Below are 13,498 nucleotides of genomic sequence, written 5' to 3' on the forward strand. Positions count from 1 at the left end.
GGTCCTGTCCGGATTCCGACAGGATTTTCCGAAGGCCATAGTCACTGCAAAGACCCTTGCCGACAAATGGGGAGATCAGAACGCATTTGAAGACACTCGGAGAAGGAAGGTGAGGCGTCATTATGATGAGCTATGCAAGGATGAACGACTGTGATGGGGAGAGTAGTTTTAGAGTCAAAGTCTTTAATGCAAACCTTGACATCGTTATCCACCAGCTGTCAAACAGATTTAAAAGTCTGTGGGCAACATCGAGTCTGTTTGACTCCATCCATCCCACTACCCTGGCCAACACTAGACCGCCAGGCGGTTGGCTGAACATTGCAGCAAAGGTGTATCAGCAAGCTTACATGGCTAATTAATCTCTTTGATGGCCTGTTTTAAGAAGGAAATTGCAAAGCACACTACAATGAGAGACCAGGCCAAGACGCTCATTGTGGATTACAATTCAGTCACTGCTACATTTGGGGAAGTAGTTACAGCGACGCTCCTTTTTATGACTCTGCTTGTAAAACGGTAGCCAGTGCCAAGCACTCCTTTTCCAAACTGAAAATAATTCAATCATACCTGAGGAGCAGCATGTGACAAGAGAGACCGAGTGAGTTGGCCATTCTGTCCATTTGAAAACACCAGGGCCAGGACCATGGATTTTAATGCCATAGTCAACGACTTCGCAGAGCGTAAGGCCCGTCGAATGCCAATCAAATGAGTGAGTAAGCTTATATTTTTACAGGGCAGGCTACCCAGACAGCCTATATAAATCAGGCTTTATTGAGATGAATTTACATTGAGCGTAGTCGTAGATTGACAAGCAATCTGTTTTTTGAAACCATGTTCTGGTGCACGGCAGCTGAGCCATTTCATTGTCATTATAGCCTATACGTTTAACTAGGCTATAAGAACAATAGTAATACGCACATACGTAGCATACACTGTTAAAAGGCATGCTGCCATTTAAGAAATCTGTTTGAATGCTCCTTTTGATTTGATTTGCTGGTGTTTTTGCTATAGGCCTGTGCGGGAGGCAGATCATTTGAAATAGCGGTATGTCAGTTTTGCCACCGTGCCAAACCTCAGCGAGCATGTACTGGGTCAAGATATTTATCTTCATGATGAGGTTTTATAGTATTGGCTATTGCCTATTATTTACAGATAAAATCAGGTTATTTTGACCACTTTGTGCTTTCCTTGGTGCTGATCGATTTATACGGGTTCATTTCTGACCACCGTCCATGGTGCTGAATGTATTGGCTATATTGCGGCTTCTTTGGTAACAGCTTCAAATGTGCCTGTAGATTAGCTTCTGCTCTGCTGTTACAATGCTTAGTAATATTAACACACAGCCTTACCAACAAAATTATTTACATTTTAAGGAAAATATGGGTGGTGACAGGGGCCCTTAATTTTTTGGGGGCACCTAGGCCCGTCATGATTAAGCTACGCTAAAATAGTTTCATTCTCTTTCCGGATGAAACCATGGATTTGGTCAATCACTTGAGGTCTACAGTACCTGGTTCCCGCAACACTAAATATATTTGAAGAATGTAGTACCATTGCAAAACTAGTAATACAGTATGTGTCTTGTCCCCTGTGTGCCATGAAGCACACTCCTCAAACATTCCTCTCTTTAAATAGCGTCAATGTATTGTCCGATGGCAGGGAATCTATACATTTAACTGCACATTTTCCCAGCTAACTACCCAAGTCTGGACATTTTGGGGCCGTTTGTATTTACCTTCTGTGCTCAGACATGAGAGAGGACAAAGAGCCAAGGTCTTTATAGTAAAGCGAAATGTAGCTGGATGCGTGAGCAAATTTGTCTGAGCCTTGCAGTGGTGTTGACACAGACTAGGTCCAGAACAGCAGTTAGCAGTGTCCCCTCAGAGAGAAGCACAAGTACTATTACCTCACAGCACTGCTGCCATGTGGAATGTGCTCATTTAGGAGGTAGATCCTACTACATGCTGAGGTTTTTAGTAGTCAGTCATAACGCTTGAGAGTGAATCACCATAGCCTGAGGAGTTTTGCAACAATGTTCTGTTTCACTCATCAGCCAGGCCCCCTAGACTACCAGGAATCACACATTAGACTTGTGTCTGGGAAATGCAGTGGCTTATGGCCAAACGATGTGTATTGTATTTCTACTAAAATGATCACCCAAATGGGGATCCTTCCATCAGCATGTAGGCCGTCCCATTGGACGGACAGACTAGGCCTGTAGCCGCTCCTGCTTGTGTTTAACCATGGTGTCCTGCTCCATAAAGGGCACTTGTCGACCCTCACCCCAACCACTCCCATCCTCGCCACACCACACCTGAACCCCATCCACCGTACACTGATCCCTGGGTATCTCTCCTGCTTGGCCTCCCTCCCTGCCTGCCCGGCCCCACAGGTGCCAAACAAGGATGTCAGATGCTGGGTGTTCCTATAAATCTCATTTACTTCCATCTGCATTTGGCGTACAATACACACACACACAGGATATGACAACCAGTTTGCTCTGGTCTGTGTGTGGACCGGAGGACCACATTGGAACCACATGTGGGTGGTGTGATGTGCTAGAATATTCCTGTCTCTGTTTTCAGCCTCTTGTTGGTGGATTCAACACATGGCCCCTCTGTGAGCTGGTTAATGGAATGGCTCAAAGTTGTCATAATTTACCTCTTGCCTGTTTACCCTCCTCCCCCTCACAACGTGATTTATACGGCCCAGCATCTGGTTCTGAAATCTGCATCGCCAAACAGACCTCCTGACTTATTCTCAATGTTTCAAATCGCATTCTTCACCCAAGAAAAGGCGGAGAGGGGAGGCTCTCACATAACGCCCCGGAGATGAGATGATTTTCTTATGGTTTCGCTTCATAAATGTCACATTAAGGGGAGACGGGGGGGTATGGGGGGCTCAGTTGAATGTGACACCACCAGGCAGGTTGGATAGCCGGTTTGTTATGGTGGTGCTTCACCACTCTGATCATGGTGGGTGTTAGGTGGAGGTTTCATTTGTTTCACCTGGTGCTCTGATCCAGAGGTCATATAGAATATAGACTAGTGAGTGTATGGATATGGCCTTTTATGATCCATGGCCTTGGTTCTGTCCAAGGAACTGTTTATGGAGTCGGGTCTCCTGGCCACTTTATGTGAGCAGTGCTTACAGAGGCCTTCTCACAGGATGAGTTCTGCTTTCACCATGGTCATATCTACTGTGCTAGCTTTGCTAACTGACATCACTGTCTTAGAGAATTGATGTTGGCTTCTGTAGGCAATGTCGACTGTAGGCTTAGATTTAATTCTGTAACTAACCACCATTCGGCAAGTATAGAACGTTATATTATCATGATCATTTTACCCGAGGACTTCAAAAATAAAACCCAAACAGCAATTATTCTCAATTAAAGCGTTTCTACACGATACCACCACAATCTCTGATCCTGTGAGTTTTTCCCATCTCTTTCTTCCTGCCTGGTGCAGCAACCTTTGGTTTGCCTTCAGCTGCAACTCAGAGACTTCCCACATCACTCAGACAGCCTGGCTGCTGCTGCTCTCAGATGAATTAGACTAGCCTCTAGGGCAGGCAGCCGCCTTTGGGCTATGTCCCAAATGGCACTCTATTGCCTATTGTAGTGCACTACTTGTAGTGCACTATAAAGGAAATAGGTTGCCATTTTAGCCCTGGGCTCTATAGCAGCCTGCCCTGCCTGAACACAGAGGATCTATACCCAGAGCATTGCAGGCTGTAAAACAATTGGGGGGTCCGCTGGTGTTGGCATCTGACCAGTTAACGCAGCACTCACTGCAGTTCAAACTGGACACGGTTGCCATGACAGCCATGTTTCTGGGGCAGGGCCTGTGGACAGAGGCTGGCAGGGGACAATACACAGATGCAGGACTGTTATATCACCTCTTTTTTTTATCATAACAGATGTTCTGTTCTGTCACATACTGCTTTCAACAGAGTAATTAAGGAGGTAGAATGAAAAGCTAAATTAAAGACTGTAGTTATTTTTACTCTTTGTCATCTAATTAAAAAAACATCTGGAGAAGAAAAACAAAAAGTGGTTTTGCTCATGTAAAGAAAGAGGCTTGGTGCCTCAGTGTCTGCTACAGGATACTTTATAGTGTGTTGTGCCATGAACAGTGACATTAACTGTGGTACTGGCACCACCTGTGTTCTCAGTAGTCAGTTACAGTTCCCCTTAAACCTGTGTCGTAACACTGTTATTACTCTAACAGTTGACTTACAGAAGTGAAATAGGGAATAATCCTTAGCCCTCTTGGGTGATAGCAAAAATCGCTCTCAACTCCAAACCAATTGCTAGAGTATGTGATAAGACATGTTAGTACAATGTTTCTATAACAACTACTATGTTACGACACAGTGATAGAGGTAATTGCAATCTAAAACATCCCCGTTTTCGCTGGCTTTTTAGTTAACATGTGATTTGATTTACCCCCTCCGTCTGTCTCTCTCTCTTTCATTCAGACATCCAATTATGCACATCAAAACCTTGTGGACGCCCACCTGTACTGCCTGAAGAAGTCTGTGGTTGACTTCCTGGCTGATAACAAGTGAGGCCATTTTACTTTGCTTGCTTCCTGAATGGCTCCCTATTCCCTGTAAAGTAGTGCACTGTGTAGGGAATAGGGTACCATTGGGATGTAGCCTTTGTGCATGTCATTTTCTCACAAATGTGCTCGTGTTTTATGTTTAATGTATATCAAAATATTTTTTAAAGCTACCGATAACCATCCACATAAATGTGAATACAGTGCATTGCTATACACAGGTGAAATATTGAATAGCACCTTTTTTGCCAAGGTTCATGCGTGTTGAATTTGAGAACAGGCTGTGACTATAGAAAGGCTTTGAGGCTGGTAGGTATTCTTGTCAGGTGTTAATTTGTTTTACAATGTGCCACTTGAGCAGTTTATTAGGCTTTTAGCCCCCTTGTGCATTAGTGTCAGAGGTACACCTCAATCACAACTGTGTTGATCATCTCACTTCCTCATACTTCTGGTTTTCTTTTAAACTGCAATCACTTTGGGCCAATCAGAAAGTCTGTTTATTGCCCACTGTACTTTTCTGGGTTACCGTATATAATAGGACCACCACCATAGACTGACATGTATCTTCCAACATATTGAAGTCATTTAATGGATCTCTGTGGTCACCACCACCACCAGATCAAATGGTCCACAATTTAAAAGATGTACTGGATCCTTAAAATCAAGGCCAAGCAATTGAAGCCACTGTTAGATGCTTAGACCACTTAGTTGAAGTGTGTCCCAATTTGATAAATGTACATCCTATTCATGTAGCCTATATTTCTAGTGGTGTTGCATTCATCTACTCACATTCTCCTGCCCATACATCCTAGGCAGGGGATACTTCAGAACTGGGAGGGGGACAGAACAGGGCTTGAATGAGAAATGGGTCTAGTAATTGCTAGCCCCCACCAAACTGTCCCCCCCCCCCCTCCCGCCAACTCCAGCAAAACCAAAAGCAGCAGCACAACCTCTTCCTCCACCCACCCCCCCAGTCCAGTACCCCAGTTAGTCCCCCCGTCCCTTTTGTGCTTGTTAAACTGGCATTGTGAGGAGACCCAACAGCTCCTTTAAGTGGTGTTGAAAATAAGTGCAGGTGGCATTAATTGGGGAGTGCATTGACTCACTCACTCGGCCCACTTTCCCTCCAAATAGGAATTTTCTACTGGGGGTTTACATAAATACTCTGCATTGCAGACGCTTGTTCCTGCTGCTTCCCATTGCTTTAACATTTGAATTCACCAGTCATCCTGATATAAATATCATTTAATGTTATCTGCCACCCAGACTCGGGAGACCTCAAAAGCACTAATCGCTTATTTCTTTCTCTCCCGCATCAAAGTAGGTGGACTTTCTTTTTGTCCCCCTTTTTTTCCATGTTCTCCCCTTTTTCTCCCTCCCTCCCCCTCTCTCTCTCTACCTCTCTCTCTCTCCATCTCTTTCTCTATCTCTCCCTCTTGAAGCTGCTCTGCTGTGGAGCGCTCAAGGAGAAAAATGGACAGAGTAACTGTTGTTTCTTTCTCTGCATTCAGATGGAAATTCTAATCTCCCTTAAAAGAAACTAAAAAGAGAGTGAGAGATGGAGAGGGACATTGAGTGGAGTGCAGGAGAGCGGAGAAGGAGGAGAAAGTTAAATTGCCTACCGGGCTTACATGGTAGTTTGAAACCATGATTCAGCCTAATCTTTTTTAACCTGTTAGGAAACCCATGAACGTGTACACTGTGAAATGATCGTGGTTATTTCTTTGTTTTCTGGTTAGCGGTAACCCTCATGAGCAGAGATGGGCCTAGAACTTGTGAAAGCGTTCAGTGCATGGACATTAGCTATGTACACTCAAAGGCATTTCCCCCCTTCTCACCCCCCTCTCCCTACTTCCTACTTCTATCGTTTTGATTGGTCATGAGGAAATACCTGAATCAAAATATAAATATTATGAGTAGAACAGGTCAATTGCCACGGTCAAATGTTGTCCTGATTCTATGCTATTACTTTTCAAAAGAGTTGGGGGTCAAATGTTAGACTTCATGAGAGTAAAATGTATTTTTTACTTTCAGTGAATGTACCTATTTCAACAACTGAGTAATTATTGTATTTTTCTCTCAAAGATCTGTCTCTTCGATTCGGGGAGAGTTAGTCCCGTATCTCGTCTGCAAACAGTTCTCTAAATCCATGACCTCTCCGAATGTCAACGATGAAGCTGATCAAAAGCTTAAGAAAAAGGATGGCAATGCAAACGTAGGTAATGAAACCATACTTGAACATTTTAAGAGAGTTTCCATAGCTAGGTTGTAACTCACCTCATGCACACACACACATACACACTCAACTGTGTGTATCTGCTGTCTGTGTGTGTAGAGATTCAGATCTTGTCCAGGGATGAGGTGCTGCTGCAGCTAACCTGGGAGAGGTCCTGTTGGAAGGACCATCGTGGGGACATGAGTGAGGCCTACCACGGAGGACGCCTGCGCTGCTACGTGCACATCATGGACGAGGGCATGTGTTACCGCGTCAACACGCTAGCGGCCTACATCGAAGCCAATCGCCTGGTAATTGAGAGAGTGAAACTAGATGTACTGAACATGTATTCATCTGTTTCTGACTGCTTCATGGCTAGCATGCTCTTCTCGTTCACTGCTTTCTTTACCTGCCACATCAAACTAATAGCCTGCTCTGTTAGTAACCCTAGCTTACAACTTTTAGATGTGATTAACATGACCTTTTATCTGGTGAGGACCATGCTCCCTGTACATTACTGGCATTATTGTTTTATCCTCTTCTATGAACATGTATACCTTATTGTCTTGTGTTCCAGGCCCCGAAGCTGTTTGATGAGCCTGCAGTCCATCCATCAGCAGCGATATCTGTGCGCTGTCTGGTGTGTAGCTAGCCTAGTAGCTAGATGGGTGGTTCTCTTAGATGTCTGGTACGATGTGTATTTTCGGACTGCATCTGAGTCATTAGCAGGTTGTAGTAGAATGAGCGTTGTGAGTGAGGATGCCATTAGAGTGAGTGTGCTTTGGTGAGTCACATGCTATTCTTGTTAGTTGTCTATCAGGGAAGATGCTTTAAGTGTGTGTCATAGGGGATTAAGGAGCATAAGAGGCAGAGGAGGCCACTAGCAGAGGCCCTCAGCTCCTCTTGTCCTGTTCAACAGTTGGGGACATTTGGCAACTACACCTCTTACAGATGTAGGACCATTGTCATGCTGGAGGGTCATGTCAGGATGAGCCTGCAGGAAGTGTGCCACATGAGGAAGGAGGATGTCTTCCCTGTAACGCACAGTTTTGATATTGCCTGCAACCACAAGCTCAGTCTGCTGATGCTGTTACACACCGCCCCAGACCATGACGGACCCTCCACCTCCAAATAAATTCCGCTCCAGAGTACAGATCTCGGTGTAACGCTCATTCCTTCGACGATAAACACGAATCCGACCATCACCCCTGGTGAGACAAAATCGCAACTCGTCAGTGAAGAGCACTTTTTGCCAGTCCTGTCTGGTCCAGCGACTGTGGGTTTGTGCCCATAGGCGACGATGTTGCCGGTGATGTCTGGTGAGGACCTGCCTTACAACAGGTCTACAAGCCCTCAGTCCAGCCTCTCTCAGCCTATTGCGGACAGTCTGAGCACTGATGGAGAGATTGTGCGTTCCTGGTGTAACTCGGGCAGTTGCTGTTGCCATCCTGTACCTGTCCCGCAGGTGTGATGTTTGGATTTACCGATCCTGTGCAGGTGTTGTTACACATGGTCTGCCACTGCGAGGACAGTCAGCTGTCCGTTCTGTCTCCCTATAGGGCTGTCTTAGGCTTCTCACAGTACGGGCATTGCAATGTATTGCCCTGGCCACATCTGCAGTCCTCATGCCTCCTTGCAGCATGCCTTAAGCACATTCACGCAGATGAGCAGAGACCCTGTGTTTTTCAGAGTCAATAGAAAGGCCTCTTTAGTGTCCTAAGTTTTCTTAATTGTGACCTTAATTACCTACCGTCTGTAAGCTGTTAGTGTCTTAACGACCGTTCCACAGGTGCATGTTCATTAATTGCTTATGGTTCTTTCCCATTAACAAGCATGAGAAACAGTGTTTAAACCCTTTACAATGAAGATCTAGATTATTTGGATTTTTACGAATTATCTTTGAAAGACAGTCCTGAAAAAGGGACGTTTATTTTTTTGGTGTGTGTGTGTGTGTGTGTGTGTGTGTGTGTGTGTGTGTGTGTGTGTGTGTGTGTGTGTGTGTGTGTGTGTGTGTGTGTGTGTGTGTGTGTGTGTGTGTGTGTGTGTGTGTGTGTAAGAGTTTGATTTTTACACTGGAAATTTGACTGATATAGTAGTGTAGGAAGGGAACAGAGGGAAGTGTACATTCTGGTGTGGTCTTTTCGGCTTATGATCTCTTTTTCCTGACATCGTTCTACCACATCTGGTTATTGTCTGCCAGATTGGTGCTGACAGCATAATAGGAGCATCCTGTCAAATCTCAGACAAGGCATCCATCAAGAGATCAACGATCGGCGCGTCCACCACCGTCAGAGAGAAGGTCAAAGTAACCAACTCCATCATCATGCACGGAGTCACCATCGAGGACGGGTGAGTAGAGCCTCCTGTATACAGATCTGGACCATTTCTACCACTGTGTCCTTAGACTTCAGAATCTGTGATCCCAGGACATTTTACCAGGTAGTCACAGATGACACTTTATGGTAGAGAGAAAGCAGTGTAACACACACACTGTTATTTCCATTTGGAAAAGACCGGGTAGTAAACTCCCTTCTCCAATTATGCCCAGTATAGTTTTAAACCACAAAGGGGAACCATTAGGTTTTAGAGGCCAGAGTGTATGGATGACTCCGGAGTATGTGTGTCTTTTGGTTTTACTATCTTGTGGGGACCAGAAGTCCTCACAGGTATAGTAAAACAAGGAACATTTGCACAAGTGGGAACATTTCACCGGTCCCCACAAGCAAAATGCTTTTTTAGGTTTAGGATTAGAATTAGGAGTTAGGGTTTGGGGTTGGGTTAGGTTAGGTTAAATGTTAGGGTTAGGGAAAATAGGATTTGGAATGGGAATCAGTTGTTTGGTTCCCACAAGGAGAGTAAAGCAACCGTGTTTGTGTTTGGGTGGGCTGCAGTGCGAGGAGGGGACTGACTGCCTGAGGCTTGTTTTATGTGATATGTGGGGGAAACAGAGAACACTATGTTGACAATGTCCATTGGTGTGCAGTGAACCAGAGCACGCTTACAATGGCATACATAAACACATAGGTGATTAATATACATGGTTAAACTATGCTGTAGCTAGATTCTCAGCAACAACGTATTTCACTTCCTTCATATAACTCACAAGTGGATTTAAAAAAATAAAATAAAAACTTTTACCTCAGTTTTCTACCTTTTTTAAAGTGTTATATTCAACTATTTATTGTGGGTGGATTGCTTACCATGTAAACCTACTATGAATCGTTTTTTTTTTTTCGTTTTTTTTTTTTCAGTCTAGCATTGGGAGACATTTTTAATTAAAGTATTTTCACTCGTGCTGGCTGGTTGAAAGGATGTCCTGGCTGGTGATTGAAAACTGCAAGCATGACATGAATCGCAGGAGAGAGGCCACTGAGAAGTAGAAAAGGACCCTGTTATTTTAAATTCAGACATCCTCAAATCCTGGGGAAGAGCTTTATCTGGCAGAGTTGGGCTTTAGCACAGTCTCTCTTAAAGACAGGGAGGCCTGAGCCAGCGGGGGTACCCTCATGTCCGAGTTAGTGCACGCATAAAGAGAAAGAAAGAACGAGAGAAAATAGGAAAATAAAGAAATGGCAATTATTTCGCAACATTAAAAAAATGTACGAGGGGATTAGCAAATCCCTGGCATGTTAAAGAAGGCACTTGCATTTTTTGGCCCCTTTGTTTGCATGTAGGAGTGCTTGTTTACAAAGCAGAGGCTATTTGGGGGGGGCTGCGGTCGAGGTCGCGGGGAAGCAGGCAGAGGATGTGGGTGGTTGAGGTGTGGGGGTGGGGGGGTCACAGCGAGGAGGAGCACAGTGTCAGTAATTAGTGGTGTTTCAGTTGGGCTTCTTTGGTGGTCTCTCAGTTTAAAACTCCAATCCTTGTAATCTCCCATTGCCATGAACCCCCCACCCGGTTCCCTCCCTCCCTGCTCACCCCCCTTCCTCTCCCTCCAACACTTCCACCACCACCTGAATAGCCCCAGTGCAGCAGCAGCAGCCAATACAGACCTGCCTGTGTTAGTGGCTGCAGGGCCAAGCTCGTCAGTCTCTCTAGGAGGGAGAGACATACATGTTGCTCCCCAGCCTGCCCCACAGAGCTCACTCTGTTTCTATCCTCCAGAGAAGACTTTATGGTGGCCTTAGTCTGGACTGCCAACCCAGGTGGTGCAGAACATCAACCATCCCCGGGCAGGGTTGTCGGTTCCCCTGCTATCTTAAACTAACCCCAACCCAACACAGCACCAACACCTCACAGACTTTCCATCTGTTGATATTCTGATTGTTAGCATGCCTTTGCCTGTCAACCAGGGTCTGGAGTTTCACTATGACAGTTACACAAAGGAAGATGAGATTCAATCCTGAATTGAGATTCATTGATTAATTCAGGATTTTCTCTATTATTGATCAAATAAAATCATACCAAACTTTAGTTAAACATTTAACATCTCAGTTTAAATGTAGAATAGACACAATCAAGGTAATGAAGGAACAATTAAGATGTTTAAAACATGATATTAACAGTTAATGAGGAATTTGAAAGATCACGGTCTACTTACCATAGAGAATTGCTACCCCACTCAAATTAATGAGTATACTGCCTACCTAGACATCACATAAGCCTAATGTCTGAAACCCACTATTTAGACTGAGCTCAGTACCCATAATAATTATAACATAGGATCCAGAATGGGTTTTTTATTTCGACATGGGGCGTGTGCTTGGTCTCAGCCTTGATGAACATCTGTCTATAATGTTTTGTCACCCCCTGCCCTCAACAAAATAAAAAATAAACCTGACAATATCGAATACCTAATATTCTAAATGTCGATGATAGTGTATCAATTTGCACACACAAGGTAGAGGCTGGTGTTTTTCTTTAATATGTATGCTAATCTAGTTTCTTGAGGAAAATAAAACAAGACAGCTGAAAACTCTGAGGGGTCATGTTTCCTTTAAGGGAGGGGTTAGAGGCAGGAAAGGACAAGGCCCTCCCTCTGCTGTGCAATTAGCTGAAGACATGAAAGAGAAATTTCATTGTAAATATGTTCTTCATGCATCAAGAAAAAAAAGCTGGCCTGGCCCAGGCATGTTAAGTAAACATCAAACTGTGCACATAAAGTTATAAAGTTTTATGGTGCCAAAGTGATCCCATGAAAGAGTGTGTGTGTGCGCGTGCATTAATGAAAGCCTGTGCAGTTGAAAGCATCTTCTCAAATATTGCATCCAGAAAACGTCCTCCTTGAAAATGAAGCCTGGTCGAGTAGATGTTCAAATAAGGTACACAAGACCAGGATTTTAACTTTGCATTAGGTCAGAGAGCAAGTGTCCAATGGCCAGCAATCAACTCTGCGATGTCTTCGCAGGTACCCACAATCTGCACAGTGTGATAGTGTACTAGTTCTCAAGGGGAAGTCTGGTTGATGGTGCTGTGTGTTTGTTCTACAGGTGTAACATCCAGGGCAGTGTGATCTGCAGTAACGCTGTGATCGGCCGAGGTGCAGACATCAAATATTGCCTGGTAGGGAGTGCCCAGCTTATAGAGCCAGAGGGTGAGCATACTACTGCCTCTCCTTGCCATCACACACTCAAGTCCCACTCACCTCCACTTTGTCCGGCAACAGTAGGGTTGCAAAATTCCAGTAACCCAAAATTCCTAGGTTTTCCAGAAATACTGTTTGTAAGATTCCTGGAATAAGGACATAGAGAATACGTAGGAAATCTGGGAAACTTCCCAACTGGGATTTCTGAAGAATCTGGGAATTTGGGGAAAGGTACCTGAGTTTTGCAACCCTAAGAAGCAGGAGATAACACGTTACTAGCCAAAGTAGCATGTGTGAACTTGTGTGGGTCAGTGTTTTATGTGACTGTGATGCGTTTTATTCTACGCTTTCTTAGATGGCATTAAAACTGAACCCTCTGTGTATAATTGAGCTTTTACTTGTTTTATATTCCTAATCCCCTTGTTCATACTCCCTAGATGGAGCTGGGGGGGGGGGGGGGGGGGGGGTGTTTGTGTTCCTGTGATTTAGTCAGTGTGTGTTTTTGGGATTGGGGGGTGGTGTGGGGGGGAGGGGTCTGGGGGCTGTTGAATTCCGGGTGGTCCTGGCCTGTTCTCTAACCTCTCCATCAATGACACTGCCAGAGGCGCCCCTAAAATGTCCAGGGCCTGCTCAGCCTAATTGACTGAACAACAGGGTGTTGCTACACCACGGCCCCCTGCACCAAATACTGCAACATTTACCCCCCTCCCAACCAACCCCCTTCCGTCCCTCCCCATCCATGTTCCAAGTTCTCAGCCCAGCCCAGTTATCAGAGTGCGACTGGACCTGATTAGCCTGCCGTAACCTGGAAAGCACTGACTTATGGAGCGGCTCCCAGAAAACCCAAATTACAAGCTAGACCCTTGTACTTCCCACACATTCAGCCCCACAGCCCAGCTCAACACAGCCCAGCACAAACCCCCCACACAACTCCTTTTAAGTTTAAAGCACAGAAAGTGCACAATTCAAAGATATCCACCAAAAAAGGCTAACCGAGTCTGTAACAGAGCAGAGGTTAATGTAACCTATCATTATAAAAGCATTACTTATAATAACTGCAATAAATGTCTCGAAATAGCCTGGAGGATAACAACAACCGCTGTCTTTAAGTTCTACACTCAAATGCCCTTTGATTTCATCATATCAAAGCTCCAATTTCCCATTCAATTTGAATGTTATTAATCTTAATGAATTAAAAAG

At 44.6% G+C, this 13,498-nt stretch overlaps 1 pseudogene; it reads left to right on the forward strand.

The window, feature by feature from the left end:
* Positions 1 to 12,495, forward strand: part of LOC139387103 (translation initiation factor eIF2B subunit gamma-like) — a 34,885-nt pseudogene extending 22,390 nt beyond the window's left edge.
* The last annotated feature ends 1,003 nt before the right edge of the window (positions 12,496 to 13,498 follow it).

This window comes from Oncorhynchus clarkii, chromosome 28 (assembly GCF_045791955.1).
Source record: "Oncorhynchus clarkii lewisi isolate Uvic-CL-2024 chromosome 28, UVic_Ocla_1.0, whole genome shotgun sequence".
Classification (NCBI taxonomy): Eukaryota; Metazoa; Chordata; class Actinopteri; order Salmoniformes; family Salmonidae; genus Oncorhynchus; species Oncorhynchus clarkii.